Raw genomic sequence first — 16,114 nt, forward strand, 5'->3', positions numbered from 1 at the left:
TTTTAAAACATTGCCTATTTCTGTTTTGTGGGTTTTTATCAGATGTGACCTCAGGGTGTTTCGGATCTATATCTATATATTAAACCAGAACCTATATCTATATATTACAAAGAGCACTTAACAATTATGAAGTTTTTCTTTCCCATGCTTAATTATTTCCTATGCACACTTTCCCATTAACCCATCATCTAAACCTAACCACACCAGTGAACATAAATCTATTTGCACTCTTAGAAAAACCCAACCCACTTAGAAAAATTTATCACACTTGTCCCTTAAAATACCTAACCTACCCATAGAAAGATATCATCGTAGAACCTATTTTACTCACCAGGCAAAGAAGATTGAAAACGCTAGTTAGGGACTCAGGGCCCGCCTAAGATTATTATATGCCATCTAAGATTAAAATCGTGTGACAAACACGGTTGGTTTATTAATTGTGTAAAAATAATTTAACATTTACAAATAGTTATTTTATTAATTATTAATCCTATAATCAATTAATCATTACTAATTATTATTACTAATAAATATTATAATTTATAATCTATTCAAAAATTGAAAATAATAAAAGATAGTAACATTTAATAATATTGATTTTGCTAAGGTTGAATTGTTTTTGCCTTCGATAGTGGGTCACTGGTTTGACCATTTGAGTCAAACAAGTCAGACAATGCTGCTTATGATCCAGACATTGAATTCCAAGCCATTAATATCTGGGATTGATAGATTTCAGATCATATGATCCAGACAATGCAGCTTATGTCGAACCTGGCCCCACCAAGTGAACCAGGTTGGCTTGAGCGTCGAGTCGCTGTGACCCAGGGTAGTGCCATATGGAGTAATGGATCTGCAATCCGGGGGAGCCTGTTTGGAAGGGATTGTGCATTGATTGAGTTTGAATTGACTGATCTGTTTAGGAAAAGCTACCTAACAAATTTTCACCGAAAGGTTAGTTTCGTGCGACAAACACGATTGGCTTATTAATTGTGTAAATCCTATAATCAATTAATCATTATTACTAATAAATATTATAACTTATAATCTATTAAAAAATTGAAAATAATAAAAGATAGTAACATTTAATAATATTGATTTTACTAAGGTTGAGCTGTTTTTGCCTTCAGGTAGTGGGTCACTAGTTTGACCCTTTAAGTCAAACAGGTGAAACCATAGTAAATCAGCATTTATGTATGTATGTATGTATGCATGAATATGTAATATATCAATAAAAATAATGTGTATACCATTTATATGTTATATGTATTACTTTATGTTTAGATTATATTTTTTATTTTATGTTTTAATTTTTCTTTGTATAAACTGTCAAAAATTATGATTTGAGGCCTATTGATGTTTGGAATGGGTCAAGGACAACACAGTAATTTCGCTCCTAAGTCGAGGTGAGATCGAGCTACTTGAGGTTCGAGGTGGCCGAGGGCGGCCAGGTTGGTCCTGCAAGGAGTGAAGAGAATACGTTAGAGGCCCTGGGTTGGTACCCGAGGCGGAGACTCCGACGGTCAAGTTAGTATGAGGTCGGTTTGAGGTGACCGAAGGTGTGAGGACTCAAACGAGGTCACAAAAGAAAGCAAGAGTTCTCAAGGATAACTCAAGAGTCCTAAGTTCTGAGATCCTTTACCTTGAGGGGGTCACCACCTATTTATACTTGAGGCTATATGGAGGTGGACGAGCTCAGACGATCCGAATGCAATTTGTACGCGGGGAGGGCGGCCATCCAAGGCTGCGAGTTGAGCCCATGCACTGATTGGGTCTGCTCTGGACACTGTCGCCTAACGCGTGCCAGCCTCCCATTAGTTTAGACCAAGAGCGCCTACATCATTTTCCCCCACTCCTAAGGCCGGGGTGGAGGTCTGAGTTGAGGACCTCGGCTTCGGCCAAAGGGATTGTGTCAACTGAACTGGGAGCCACTATTGGACCTTCTGGATAAGGATCTAGGCCCCGGTTTGTTGGGGATGAGCATGATGTGGCCTGCGGTGGCGTCGACTTGACCTTCGTTCTCTTCCATGATGGGCGAGAGGGAGTCTTTCCACCTGCCTTGCTTTCTGGCCATTGCGTAGGTGGATCCGTGGAGGCCTCAGCCTCGGCTAGTGGTGCCGAGGGAGTGATTGGGTAGTCCAAGCTTGGGACTTAGCCCCTTTTGGGGTGTAGCCTGCCATGGTCGGTTTTCGAACCATGAAGGAGGCGGGTTTCAATGGCGGGTGCGGACTATGCACGACACGGGCGCTCGGACTGGGAGTCAGGCCTGTATATGTGATGGGTTGCGAAGCCTCGCCCGTAGGGGAGACGGGAGCCATGTGAGCTGGGTCACGCATCCTCCGGTTCAGCATGGTTGGGCAAACCAACAAGTTGCAGCGAGAGGACTGGCCAGTTCGCTCGGCGTCGTTTTGTCTTTCCGAGAAGAGCGACATGTGTTGGTCGACGGATAGGGCCGCAGAGGCGGTCGCTGCACAACCGTTGGATCGGATGCCATCTAGGCCATTCATTTTCCTCTAAATAGAGGCCTTAGTAACATTTTTTCTCACTGTTTGCTTCCCAAAGCCCTTGTCTTCGAGTGATCCTTGCTTCTAGTGCCCTCAGCTACTTGCTTTCCTTAGAACTTCCTATCCCTCATTTCCTTGTTCTTAGGTAAACGCCACACCACAATGTCTTATTCTGACTCTGGCCATGAGTGCTATGAACTCTCGAACCTCTCGAGGGAGAGCTCTTATCGGACCCCTTCTCCTACCAGTTCTAACCAAGACTCCTCTGTAGCTGAGATCCCAGCCCTGAGGCGAGAGGTCAAGGTGTTGAGGGAGAGGATTACCCCCGGAGGTGTCGAGTGCAGCTGAGGGGGTGAAGATTCTCCCTGTGAGAGTGTTGTGTCTACGATGCCAAGGGCGGCCGAGGGGTCCCCCTAGTGGTAGAGGGGGAACCGGTTCCCAAGCACATCACAAGGATGGTGGCTTAGTATGCTGCCCGAGGGGTGATCATAGAGCGTCTGTTGTGCTCATAATATGATAACATCCTGGATTATGATCAGGTGAAGTCCTTGGCCAGGAGGTACTACATCCCTCGGTCCTATAGACTTAGGATCCCCGACACTGGTGATCGGCCATGGACGCCGGAGGAGGGGAAGATCTGTGTCTACCTACATTTCTTGGAGTTCGGCCTTAGATTCCCTCTTCATCCTCTAATCTCCGAGCTGTTGAAGTGGTGTGGGATCACACTTAGCCAACTTGCCCCCAACGCCATTAGGACCATAGTAACCATGCTGGTGTTGTCTCAACTTCGGGACGTGGACTTGACGCCAAAGCTATTTCATGCCATGTTTGTGCTAAGGTCACACCCTCACGAGAATGGTGTGTACTACTTCCAACCTTGGAGAGGACGACCCATAGACAACCCCTCATCGGTCCATAATTGGAAGAGTAAATTCTTCATTGTCTCCTGCTCAAAGGGTTGCTCATTTAAGTTGGGCTGGGGGAGATGTGCCTATTTTCTAAGAAGTTCAAGCCTTTCCTCCGGGATGATGAAGCTGCCACGGTGACCCATCTACATGTGTTGGGGACTCTTCGGGCCAAGCCCCTAGTGGAGGTGGAGCTTCCCTTGGTTTTTGCAGGGCTCAACCTCGCTCCCCTAGGTAGGAGAAGCCCTTCTATTGGCTTTTGACACGTCAGTTTTACTTTGTTTTTTGTTGGAGGGTACTAACATCAACTCATCTTTTTTACAGAGATGTCGTTGGACGCCAAAAGAATGTTGTTGGAGAGTGCTCTGTTTAAGAAGAAAGCCCCGATGGAGGGCACGTTGGGGAGGTAGACCCCGAGGAGGCCTGCCGAGGGGACCCCTGCCTTTGCTGGGAGGACGTCCATGCCAATCGAGGTGGCGGATGTTGTAGCCGAGAGGACTCATTGGTCTTAATCCCCCACTGGTGGGGGTGACTGGGGGAAGAGACCTGCCGAAGGAGGTTGGAAAAAAGGAGGCCAGGAAGAAGAGGTCGGCTGAGGGCAGTTAGAGGAGGAAGGAGGCTCCTATTGCTCCAAGGGGGTCTTACTCGAAGAGGCCCACGACTGGGCCTTCGTCGGCTCAACCATCTGCATCAGAGCCAGCCGAGGAGGGAGACATCCTTTTGCAGGTGTTCCGCCCTAGATGGAACATTCGGGAGGGGGACTCTATCAACACTGAGGGGGTTGGTAGAGCCTTAGTTAAAGGTATGATCCCGCATGGGGATCATCTTGATATGATGAACGCAGATCCCCTCGCCGTCCGAGATCAGGGCCTGGACTACCTGGCCGAGGCGAGTTTTGGCTTCACTTTCACTTTCTTGTTTATCTTGTCTTCATTTTTACTAATGGAGATGCATTCATTGTAGGTCTCCGGCACTTCATCAGTCTGGCGAACCGAGTCAAGCTCCTCCTCGAACGCTTGGGCCAGGTCGAAAAGAAGAACGAGCAGCTCAGCCTGCGGGTGGATTCAAAGGCGTTGGTTGAGTTTGAATTGAAGTGCGTTGGTTGAGTTTGAATTGTCTTATATTTAATGGTACGCCTTTTTGCATATCTTGTGCCTTTGTCAGTTCTTCTTCTTTCTTTCTTTTTCTTTTTTTGCTTGGAGGTCGGTGCCCCCTTCCGAGAGGTCACAATTTGGCAAAAATTGTGGTCCGAGGTGGCCTGCTAGACGCTCACTTAGGAAGTTAAAGGGAGTCAGTCGTGGCCAAGCTGTGCCGCCGAGGTGCTCGGGCTCCTTCCCTTGTTAGGGAGAGAAGGGGGTGTTAGTTGTCCTGGCTTACTCCTTGTCCCCTTAGGAATGAGTTGGGTGAGATCGAGGTGGGCCACCGAGGTGCTCGGGGCCATGCTGTTACTTGACCTTTTTTTCGTAGAGTGCATGGAGTCGAGGTGGCCTGGTGCCGCCGACGTGCTCTAGGTGAAGAGCCGAGGTGGTCTGGTGCTGCCGAGATGCTCGGTGCCGTAAGTCAGGTTGAATGGAGTTTCTCCTGTGGCTGTCCGAGGTGTCGTGCAGTATGGCCATAGGACGCTGTTCAACTCGTTAGCACATAGGCCTTTGGCTCTATCCGATCTATTCTTCAGTCCTTTTAGGATGGTTCGATCGGTAACCTCTGCTAGGCCATTGGTCTGAGGGTAGCCTACCGAGGTGTACTACTGCTTGATGCCGATGGAGGCACACCATTCTCAAAACCTTGCATCATCGAATTGCTTCTCGTTGTGAGTGACCAACGAGAAGTGTCGTTAACCACTTTGGAACACCAGTTTCAATATTTATAAATTTTTTGATTCTCAAAATAACTACAAAACATAATTAGTGGTGAGAAATGGGTCGTATCCACAGGGAAGTGAGGGAAAAATTGTTACGTACTTCAATTTGGACAAAATAACAAGATTTGAGATTGTAAAAACACAAAATTTAATTAACTGAACTGAAATCCATTAAAATAAAACTCTAACAATGCTAAAAGTAAAAATTGTAGAAAAATAAATAAATAACAGAAATAAAAAAAAACTAAATAAAAATTCTACAACTCGGTTAGAGGTAGCAGTCTCTGGATCTATCTTTTGACCCTTGAACTTCTCGAGTTGGGCCTTCCATCTTACTTGGACGAATTTCAGATCTATAGAAAGGAAGAGAAAAATTAAATTGATAAAAATAAATTTCAAAAATAAAATAAAAATTAGAAATTAAAGAACGGAAAATAAAATCACATGTAAAAAAAAAAGTAAATCAAGAACTACGGGAAACTAGTTGGGATCCAGATCCAAAGGTGGCAGTAGTGGCTAGGCGAACTGCAAGCAAGAACCCCTCCTCTTGCCTGGGCGTTCTCCTCTTCCTCTACCCTTGAACTGCTCAAGAGCAACCTTCCGTCTTACCTAGGGCAGAATCCAACCAGAATAAAAATAACATAAAAGAATATAAAGAAAATGAAAGGAATAACTGATCAAATCCAATGGCGGTAGTTGCAGATTGGCTGGACTGTTTGCAGGAACCCCTCTTGACAAGACCCGAGCATATTTCCCTTCTACAACCCTTGAACTCCTCAAGAAACCTTAGCCTTGTGAATTGGGTGAATTGACCAACCCCTTCTCAAGGGCCCCTTGGGTCCTTTTTATAGAGAAGAGTGGACATAACTGAGATTAGAGAGGAAGAGATGGGCAACTCTTGGGATTATGCACAAATAAGGGCGCCCTAGGGTTTGAGAATGGAGGGTTAGGATTGTTCCAAGGAGATTCTAAGGCTGAAAAGATGAGGAGAGGGCGCCCAATATTATGTAGGGCTGAGATTTGGGTGCCTAGAATGGAGGGTACAGATTTGGGCGCCTATAGTTGGAGAAAGGTGATTGGTCTGTGTGATGTGGCGTCCTAAGGTGATTGGTTGAGGTTTAAGGAGTGAGGTGTAAAGCTAGGATGCTATTTAGGGAGAGATCTAAGGGTATGAGAGGTTGCTAAGGCTTAGATGGTTGAGATTAGAGGTTAGGAGAGAGTGGAGGGTGGAGATTTGATAGCCTAGGGCGGCCAAGACAGAAAAAGATGAGGGGGAGGCACCTAGGGTTTCGATGAGGAGAGAGAGTTCTGCTAATTTAGTGGGAGGGGCGCCTATCTAGGTTTGGCAGATAGGAGGTGCCCTCTTGTGCTCAGTTTTTCACAGAAACACCCCCTCTCTTAGCTGGAACTCACACCAGTTTCCCAAAAACTGCATTTCAGCCCTGAAACTTCCCCAGTTTTCCTCAAGATTTGCATAGGGACCCTTAGAGGTCATAATATTGAATTTAACTGGGAAAAGGGCATATTTTGATTATTCTAAGGCCTAGGTAACCCTAAAATGATGCCCGCTAAGGCATCAAAATACAGAGTTATCAGTCGTTGAAGACATCAATGTGTTGTGAGTCGAGGTCTTTTGGGAGCTACAATCCAGAAAGGAGGGTTTCGTACTCGGCCTCGTTGTTGGAAGCCGAGAAGTCGAACCTCAACGCGTATTCCACTTCAATCTCATATGGGGTGAGGAGTATGAGGACAACGCTCCACTTGCTTTGGAGTTGGATGATCCATCAACAAATAGCTTCTAGGTGGGCCGGGCTTCAATAGGCCAAGGTCTTTCTTCTATCTCTTCTTCTGGGGCTCGGCCGAGGGGTTGGCTGAAAGTGCATTTTGTCACAAAATTCGCCAAGGCATGGGCTTTAATTGTTGGCCTTGGCTGGTATTGGAGGTCGAACTCAAATAGCTTGATGGCCCACTTGATTAGTCGTCCCGAGGTCTCAGGTTTGGTGAGGACGGATTTGAGGGGTTGGTTGGTCAGGACCATGATTGTGTAGGCTTGAAAATACGACCTGAGCTTTCTGGATGAGACCATGAGGGCAAAGGCCGGCTTCTCCACCTCAAGGTATTGGGTCTCCGTGTTGCAGAGAACCTTGCTGACGTAGTAGATCGGCCTCTGCACTCCATCTTCTTTGATAAGAACTGAGCTGAAGGCCTTGTTCCCAGTTGACAAGTACCAGTATAAGACATCTCCTGGGAGTGGCTGAGTGAAGAGGGGAGGTGAGGCAAGGTACTGCTTCAATTCTTCAAAGGCGAGCTGGCATTCTTCAGTCCATTGAAATTTTTTCAGCTTCTTGATGGCCTAGAAGAAAGGAAGGTAGTGGTTGACCAACTTCAACATGAAGTGGCTGAGGGCGACAACTCAGCTAGTGAGTCTTTGGGTCTCCTTAACCGACCGAAGTGGTGCCATGTCTAGAATGGCTTGGATCTTTTGGGTTGGCCTCTACGCCTTGCTGTGTGACGATGAATTCTAAGAACTTGCTCGAGGTGATGCCAAAGGCACACTTGCTGGGATTAAGCTTCATGCTGAATCTCTACAAGGTGTCAAAGGTCTCGGCTAGGTCTGAGGTGTGCTGGTCAGCCTTCAGGTTTTTCACCACCTTGTCATCCACGTAGGCTTCGACGTTCCTCCCCATTTGGTCCTTAAAAACCTTGTTGACAAGGCACTGGTAGGTTACCCCGACATTCTTGAGGCCGAAGGGCATGACTCTATAGCAATAAGTGCCATGCTTGATGATGAATGAGGTCTTCTCTCATCCTTGGGGTGCATCTTGATCTAGTTGTATCCAGAGAAGGCATCCATAAATCTAAGTAGCTCATACCCTATGGTGGCATCGACGAGGTGGTCTATCATCGGCAAGGGAAAATTGTATTTGGAGTAGGCTCGGTTGAGGTCTATGACGTCAATACAAATCCGCCATATCCCATTAACTTTCTTTACCATAACCACATTTGACAACCAGTTAGGGTAATGTACCACTTGGATGAAGCCAACGTCGAGTAGCTTGTCAACTTCCTCCCCTATAGCCTTCCAACGCTCCGGTGCAAAGTTTCTCTTTCTTTGCTGAACTGGCCTAGAGCTCGGGTCTACACTCAGCCTGTGAGTAATGACCGAAGGGTCAATTCTGGGCATTTAACGGCGGACCAAGCAAAGACATCGGCATTAGTTCTGAGGAAACTTACCAATTCGAATAAGCTTTCTGGGGGAAGGTTGGACCCGATGTGAACTATCTTTTCAGGCTTGGCCTCGTTTAGGGGGACCCAGACGAGGTCCTCAGTCGGCTGGCCTCGAATTGCTGGTTCCTCCTTGAGGTCAAGGCCCTCAAGTGGTAGGGCTTCTTGTTCTTATCCTTCAGTGCTGTCACATAAAATTGGCGGGTTGCTTGCTAATCCTCTCGAATGACTCTGATGTTGTGCTCGGTGGGGAATTTGAGGGCGAAGTGATAGGAGGAGATAGCTGCCTTGAGTGAATGGAGGGTCAGCCTCCCAATGATGGTGTTGTAGGAGGGAACCGATCCTCACGACCAGGAACTCATTCATCCTCATCACCTGTCGAGGCTCTATCCCTACCATTATAGGTAGGGTGATTCTTCCTTCCAGTCTGACCACGTTGCCAGAGAAGCCGGTGAGAGGGATGTCGGTTGGCTGAAGGTGCTTGGGTGCCAGTTTCATGTTCTCAAATGTTTCATGGAAGAGGATGTCAGCCAAGGAGCCATTGTCCACTAGGATCCTCTTCACCATGAAGTTTGCTACAATGGCCGAGATCACAAGCGTGTCGTCATGGGGGACTGTGATCCCCTTCAAGTCCTCATCCGTGATGGTGAGGGCTTCTTCCTACTTCAACTTCTTGGGAGCTTGCCCTTGGATCTTTAGCTACCTGGTGTAGGCCTTGTAGGCCGAGGTCGAGGCTTCACCCGAGGCCGTGCCCTTGGCTATGACTTCTATGACGCTGGTCAACTGCTAGTGCTGTTGCTATTGGGAGAACAAGGCCCCGGCCTCGCCTCTGACATACTGCTTGAGGTGGCCGCAACGAATGAGGGACTCTATCTCATTTTTCAACTCGTAGCATTCCTTTGTGTCGTGGCCGATGCCACGGTGGTACTTGCAGTACTTTTTTGGATTTCCCCTCTTGGGGTTCCGCTTCATCTTCTCGGACCACTTCACGTACTCCTCTTTCCCGACATGTATAAGGATCTAAGTGCGGGTTGAGTTAAGCAGCGTGTATTGATTGTAAGCCAGGGTTGAGGCTGGTGGCTTTTCGTGGTCCCGTTGTTGTTGTTGTTGTTGTTGTCACGGTGGTCTCCGTTCCTTCTCTTCTTCTCTGGGCCTCCGTGGGGGCAATCGACCTCTCCCTCCTGAATCTTTTCGGCTGAGGCCTCCTCGACAGCAATGTACTTTTGGGCCTTTTCAAAAATTCTACCTTAGACTTTGGCGGGGTCGTGGCTATCGAGCACTTGGGGACCGAGCCGGGAAGGAGGCCTTTCATGGTGGCGTGCATGGAGACCATGGAGTTGAGGTTTCGGACCTCGAGCTCCCCTTTCTTGAAGCAGTCAATGTAGGACCATAGACTCTCGCCGCGCTTATGCTTGGCGGCCATCAGGGAAACAACACTCTTCTGGCATCGCCTACTACTGATGAAGTGGGCGAGGAAGTGGTTGGTGAATTGCTCTTACAAGCTGATGGACCGAGGAGGGAGCCTAGAGAACCAATGATGAGCTACTCCCTTGAAGGTCGCTTGGAAAGTCTGACACGTTAGGGCATCGGAATACCCTCGAAACTTTTAGGTAGTCGTTAGAGTCGGTGGTCCTGTCATACATCTCCAGTGCTTGTGCCTTGAAATGTGGGGGCAGGGGCTCAAAGATGATGCCCGAGGTGAAGGCATCCATCCTTCCGGATGGATGGGTTTAACTGGCCGAGGCCTTCGCTCGGCTCTCTCTAACTTGATGGAGCTTGTCCTTGATGGCCTTGAGCTGGGCTTGCAAGTCAACAATCTTCTGGTCAAGGGGTTCCTAGGCCCCACCCCGGTCCTCTCGGACCATATGGGGGTCGCCCCGGACCCCCGAATACTCTAATGCGAGCCCGGATTGGTTCTTCTTGGCTCGCATGTCGTTTAGGAGGTCTTGGAGATCTGAGATGCATGAAGAAGAGGTGCGGCGTCGGCCTTTGGCCCTCAAGAGGGGGCTGTGGTGGCCGGACTACCCACCATCAACCCGAGGATGCTCTCTTCAGTGATGGTGATGGTGTTCTTGGTCTCGATGATGGTCGCGAGACTATGCTGATTCTTTCCCTCTTCGACTAGGGAGTCGTGCGGTCCTTGGTGACTGACTTGCATGTCTGTTGCTGCCAGACTTTGAGGGGTCAGCCCTATTAGAGCTGACTAGGCCGAGGGCCAACTAAGCCCTAGTCTCCCAGCGAGGTGGCCGCCTTTTGGGCAGCCTCTTTCTAGGCGCCCCAGCTTGTCCAAGCTCTGGCCGAGGTCGTCACCATGTCGACTGAAGCTTAGGCATAGGAGTTAGTTCTTTTAGGTATCAAGAGTAATTTAGGGAAGTTTTAGTGACGCCCCCACAGATGGCGCCAATTGTTGATGCTCGGAATGGGCCGAGGACAACACAGTAATTTTGCTCCTAAACTAAGGTGAGATTGAGCTGCCCGAGATCCGAGGTGGCCAAGGGCAGGCAGGTCGGTCCTGCAAGGAGTGAAGAGAACGCGTTAGAGGCCCCAAGTTGGTACCTGAGGTGGAGACTCCAATGGTCAAGTTAGTACGTGGTCGGTAGAAGGTAATCAAGGTGCAAGGTACGAGGACTCAGATGAAATCACAAGGGAGAGCAAGAGTTCTCAAGGATTGCTCAAGAGTCTTAAGTTATAGGATCCCTTACCTTGTGGGGGTCACCTCCTATTTATACTTGAGGCTGCCAGGAGGTGGACGAGCTCAGATGGTCCGGATGCAATCCGTACGCAGGGAGGGTGGCCATCCAAGGTTTTCAGATGACCCTATGCCATTGGTCCTGGAGAGCCTGCCGAACTTTACTAAGCCCGCACACTGATTGGGTCTGCTCTGGACGTCGCCGCCTAACGCGTGATGGCCTCCCATTGGTTCAGACCAAGAGCGCCTACATCAAGGCCAAAAGGGGGGGGGGGTTGGAAGAAATAGCAACACAAGGCACTTTCTATACGTATGAGCATGTCTTGAAAGATTACCCCAAATCATATAAATATTACTCTAATTAGGCAACTGAATGCAAATTTATCACCTCTAGAAATTTGCTTATACATTTAGTGTGCAACCCGTAACCTAATGATTGGGTTGAATGGGTCAATGGTTCAACTGCCTAGATTGAACAATTTTTTATCAAACCCTCGGTTTAAGGAAAACTATACCCAAAATCATGGCCAGTGATGATTTGAACAATTCAACCATCCAACCGTGGAAGGTTCAAAACACTGACTTGAAATCCATTTAAATTTCACTTAAAAGTAAGAATAAATTTATGTTAATATTTTCACTAATTTTAAAATTCATTTAATTTCTATTTAAATTTCACTGACTTGAGATATTTTCATTGATGGCCTCTTGTCAGTGTGCTAGATCAGTCCACTTCAATGAGAAAAAAGAAAGTTTTCATTTGAATGCAAGGTAGTCAAGATATGTCTAAAGTGAAACAATTATTTGTGGACATTAAGTTGTCCCCATATCTGTATGCTGTGCTCAATACTAAGCCTTGGTGGTTGCTATTGCATGAAATTTTCCTCAAAGTTAGGTTTAGCAACTTCTTGTAACTTTATACATACGCTCAAACTTTTCCGAAGTAGAAGTGGAATTTTATCCAAGTGTTATGGTGTCACCTCCAAACTCCATGAAACCAGAAGACAAAAGGGAGATAAATGAAACAACATGGGCAAAAATGAGTGTGGCAGAAATGCTTATGCTAAGATGGATGAATGGAAAGACTTAAAAAGGGTAGGGTCTTATTGGAAAGAACTTTGGAGTAGCTCCAATAGGTGACAAAATGAGAGAAACCACCAACAGCACCCGTAATAAGAAGTGACCACCAACCTGTCCCCACCTTATAGCCAAGATACCCTACTCCTCCTTGAAACCCCACTGAAATCTGCACTGTTCATTTCCAGTATCTGGTCAACAAATTTAACAAGCATGTTACCACCAATTTCTTGTGTTTTTTCTTTTATAAGTAGTTAATTTCTTACTTCAACAAGCCCATCTCAAGCTGGATTTTAATAGAACAATTAGGTTCAGTTATTTTCCAACCTGACCAGCCCAACTAACTTTCAAATGGGACTACATTTTGTTGTGAACATAATTAAAAAATCCATGGAAGAGCACTATGTATCAACATTTATGAAACAGTTCTACCTAATATATTTTTATAAAATAATTTAGACAATAAAGCAAAAAGAGAGACTTGCCTTGTATTGGTATATTTGGTCAGCATTGTGAATCTCAAATTGGATAGTTGTAAAATTGGATCGCACGTGCAAGTTTTATTTCCCCACTCACCAAATAAAAAAATATGATGTTTGGAGTTAATACTGTGCCATCAGATAGGTTAGGGTGTATCTGCAAGTTAATACTAAACGGGAAACTTAAAACAAAACAAAATAGAAAATGAACTGATCATCCCATCATGAGATTTGCTTAGTTCACATTTAGCTTTTGGCTTGCCTATAGTTCAAAGACCATTTAGGAACAACACCAATTGTGCTCTGATTGTTAAGGTTTATTATATTAACGTCAATTTTTTACACCTTCTTCAATGGATCTAGTAAAAATTATGGATTCATCTCAAGTAAGAAGAATGGTTTCTGCAATCTTCTGGGTTGTTATTTTGTACATATGCCAAATAAAGGGATTTGTTAAGGTTCTAATATTCTCTGGAAACCCAAGGATGTTAATGTTTGGGAAACACAAGGCTTTCCCAGCCTATTGAGATTCTAATGTAAGAATTAATAAAGATATATATGAAAATAAGTCAATTAGTCAAACACACTGAATGCAAACAACCGGCAAGCAAGAGGCAATCTAATTTTTACATGGAATACTCTTAAAACCAAAAAGGACCAAAGGATATTGGCCAAAATATCTACCATGTAAGAATATGTCATAATTGTTTGTAATCTCAACTAGAGTCTACAATATTAATTTGTATTATGAGATAAAATTTACTTTGTTACACTCTTGAATTCTCGCTTGTATAAAATATCAGTAGTTGTTCTTTTGAATAGGTTGGAGCACAAATATTTGTGAAAATTTAAATATTTGTGTTTATTAATGTTTGTGATAAACATGGATAGGTTGGAGCACAAATAGAAACAAGACTTAAGGAGAAAAAATTGGGAACAAAAGATGCTCTTAATGCAACAAAGGTATCTTTCGGACTGTGATTCAAGCAAATCAGATTTGTTAATTCTTTGTGCAAGTTGGGTTGGGACCAATCAAATCCTTGGACTTCTTGTTTTCTATATAGTTTGAATTTCAAGTGCAGTAGATTTCCTCTCTTCTGGCATCGGTTACTTAACATCATGCCACTTCTGTTGTGTTTAGTCAGGTTATGGTTATTGCGCTGGGGCATGATAAATTACAGAAGGCTGAAAATAGTAATCCACCACTGCAGTGGGTGGACGTTGGAGATGGAGCTACTCATGTTGTGCCTGTTGCAGATGGTTATATTATTGGGAGCAGCATCAAATCTATTCCTATTTGTGGGAAGGATGTTACTCTCTTCGTTCAGCAGCTCATGAGGGTACAAGGATTTGGCTTCCACAATGAACATTCTTTTCTGATTGATGCTGAAATGAAGATGATTAGTTTTTCTTCTGAAATGGGGCTATTGGTGAATAATGCTTTTGTGTTGGTTCTTAACAGGTTCATGCCTATTACAGTTTTGGGCCTTTGAGTGCCAATTTGTCAATAAATTACTTAGATCGGTTCCTTTCAGTTTATGAGCTTCCCGTAAGTTCAGGAAATAGACCAAAAAAGGACGTGTTTCTTTCTTCGTTAAGACATAGTTCTATTGAGGTCATTTCCTGATTGTCTCTATTCTGATATTTGCCATTGGTAGAGAGGTAAAGCTTGGATGATGCAGTTGTTATCTGTAGCCTGTTTGTCTCTAGCAGCCAAAGTGGAAGAGACTGACATGCCTTTCTCTCTAGATTTACAGGTGAAGCAACAATCAGGTTAAGCGATTTCAATTATAAAAGTCATATAGAACTGAAGGAAGATTTCTTTTTTATAACCACTGTCCTGATCTTTGGGTTAATTGTCAGGTGGGGGAATCCAAATTCGTCTTTGAAGCTAGAACCACACAGAGAATGGAGCTTCTTGTGTTGAGTACCTTGAAATGGAGAATGCAAGCAGTGACTCCTTTCTCCAATAGAGACTACTTCCTCCGTAAGATTAACCATGATCAACCTCCCCCTAGTTCGTCCATCTCAAGATCCATCCAACTGATCTGAAGCTCAATAAAGGGTGACCTCTCTCTCTCTCTAGTCTCTACACACACACACACACACACCACGGTTTCTTCTGCCTACAAGGGCGAAAAAAGTTAATTTAGAGCATGGACTGATCCAATGATGGGTTGGAATGGGGATGCAGGGCTTGACTTTTTGGATTTCAGGCCTTCTGAGATTGCTGCAGCAGTGGCAATGTCTGTATTGAGAGAAGCCAAAACAGGGGACATTGAAGGTGCTCTTTCTTGTTTCATACAGCATGTAAAAAAGGTAAAATTGGTACTTCTTACCGCACACCCAAAAGATCATTTCGTTGTCTAACCATGATTCATAATTTGTTGTTAACCCATTTGGTTAGTTAGCTTATGAATGGGTTGCCTGTTATGGGTTTTGCAGGAGAGGGTCTTCAAATGCCTTGAACTCATTCGGGATATGTCATTGATTAGTGGGTTTGAATTTGATAAGGTTGCGAATAGTTCAGTTCCATCAGTGCCCCAGAGCCCAATTGGGGTCCTAGATGCCGCATGCTTGAGCTATAAGAGTGATGATTTAATAGTTGGGTCAGGTGCAAATTCTTCTCATACTAGTCCAGATACAAAGAGGAGGAAACTAAACAATCCTTCATCTGAGGTGGACCTTAAGTCATGAGATTGAGAGGTGGAGTTTTTGCTTCTCACCCAAATCATTTGGTTTGGTTGAATGGAAGTTTTGGTGTGGTTTTTTCAGGCGCTCTCCACAAAGAGTTAGAGAAAAAGAAAAAGAGCTGGATGGCGTGCTCAACTGCATGGGTATGGAGCTAATATAACTGAGAATAGGTATGGAGCTAATATTACTGCATGGCGTGCTCGCCTGCATAATCCCCCAAATAGGCTCCGGAGCATAGAATTTGATGCTTATATATCCAGAAAGGAGCTCTTTAAGGCTGAATCAAGATATTGGTACGAAGTAATAGAAAGCTATATCCGTGCTTTCCATTGGAAGAACTTAAAGATACGGAATGTGATGGATATGCAGGCTGGGTTTGGAGGGTATGGACTAGTGTATTTGTATTCTTTCAACATTTCCCCAATTTATGATCCCATGTTGGTTGAAGATAGTTTGAATTATTTTCAAGTTTCTGATATTTAAAGAAGTATGAAAAATCAATTATGATTATCCTTTTTTAGTGATTGGTTGAATAGTGTTCATTTCAGGTTTGCAACAGCATTACATGATTTTGAGATTGATTGTTGGGTGATGAAAAGCTTTTTTCATTAAAAAACTCAATATGCACCATGCATTCATTTTATTAATTTTATGCTTTAGGTTTCAGCAAGTGTAACTGAAAT

General features: G+C 44.9%; 1 pseudogene; it reads left to right on the forward strand.

Moving 5' to 3' along the window:
- The first annotated feature begins 4,210 nt into the window (after positions 1 to 4,210).
- LOC104601687 (cyclin-D3-1-like) lies at positions 4,211 to 15,749 on the forward strand (annotated as a pseudogene).
- Positions 15,750 to 16,114: the final 365 nt, after the last annotated feature.

The sequence above is a fragment of the Nelumbo nucifera genome, chromosome 8, assembly GCF_055504915.1.
Source record: "Nelumbo nucifera cultivar China Antique chromosome 8, China Antique-T2T, whole genome shotgun sequence".
In the NCBI taxonomy this organism is placed as follows: Eukaryota; Viridiplantae; Streptophyta; class Magnoliopsida; order Proteales; family Nelumbonaceae; genus Nelumbo; species Nelumbo nucifera.